Source organism: Hylaeus anthracinus, unplaced genomic scaffold, assembly GCF_026225885.1.
Source record: "Hylaeus anthracinus isolate JK02 unplaced genomic scaffold, UHH_iyHylAnth1.0_haploid 2, whole genome shotgun sequence".
NCBI lineage: Eukaryota > Metazoa > Arthropoda > Insecta > Hymenoptera > Colletidae > Hylaeus > Hylaeus anthracinus.
The window spans coordinates 3,582,082-3,583,029 of NW_026534838.1; positions in this window are offsets into that span (position 1 = coordinate 3,582,082).

Sequence of the window (948 nt, forward strand, 5' to 3'; positions counted from 1 at the left end):
ATTTCCTGGTATATTTCCCTTTAATTTCCCTTTAATTTTCCTCCATTGCCATACATATTTTCTTTTAATATTCCTCCATTTCCTGGTATATTTCCCTTTAATTTCCCTTCATTTCCCTTTATTTCCTTAAACATTTCCCTTTAATTTTCCTGCATTTCCTGATATACTTCCCTTTAATATTACTCCATTTCCTGGTATAGTTCCCTTTACTTCCTGGTATACTTCCCTGGTATATTTCCCCTCATTTCTGTGATATTCCCCTATAATTTCGCCTCACGTCTGTGATATTTCCTGGTTCAACAATGATGCAAATCGCTCCCCGCGGAATTTAACAAAGTTGCAAGTTCAACAATGTTGCAAATCGATCCCCGCGGAATTTAACAAAGTTGCAGGTTCAACAATGTTGCAAATCGATTCCCGCGGAATTCAACAAAGTTGCAAGTTCGACACCGTTGCAAATCGCTCCCCATGGAATTTAACAAAGTTGCAAATTCAACAATGTTGCAAATCGATTCCCGCGGAATTCAACAAAGTTGCAAGTTCAACAATGTTGCAAATCGATTCCCGCGGAATTTAACAAAGTTGCAAGTTCAACAATGTTGCAAATCGATTCTCGCGGAATTCAACAAAGTTGCAAGTTCGACACCGTTGCAAATCGATTCCCGCGAAATTTAACAAAGTTGAAAGTTCAACAATGTTGCAAATCGATTCCCGTAAAATTTAACAAAGTTGCAAATTTAGCAATGTTGCAAATCACTTAATGCTGAACTTGCAGCTTTGTTAAATTCCGCGTGTATCGATTTGCAACTTTGTTGAATTCCGCGGGGAGCGATTTGCAACATTGTCGAACCAGGAAATATCACAGAAACGAGGGGAAATTATAGGGAAGTATACCAGGAAGTAAAGGGAAATATACCAGGAAATGGAGTAATATTAAAGGGAAATATG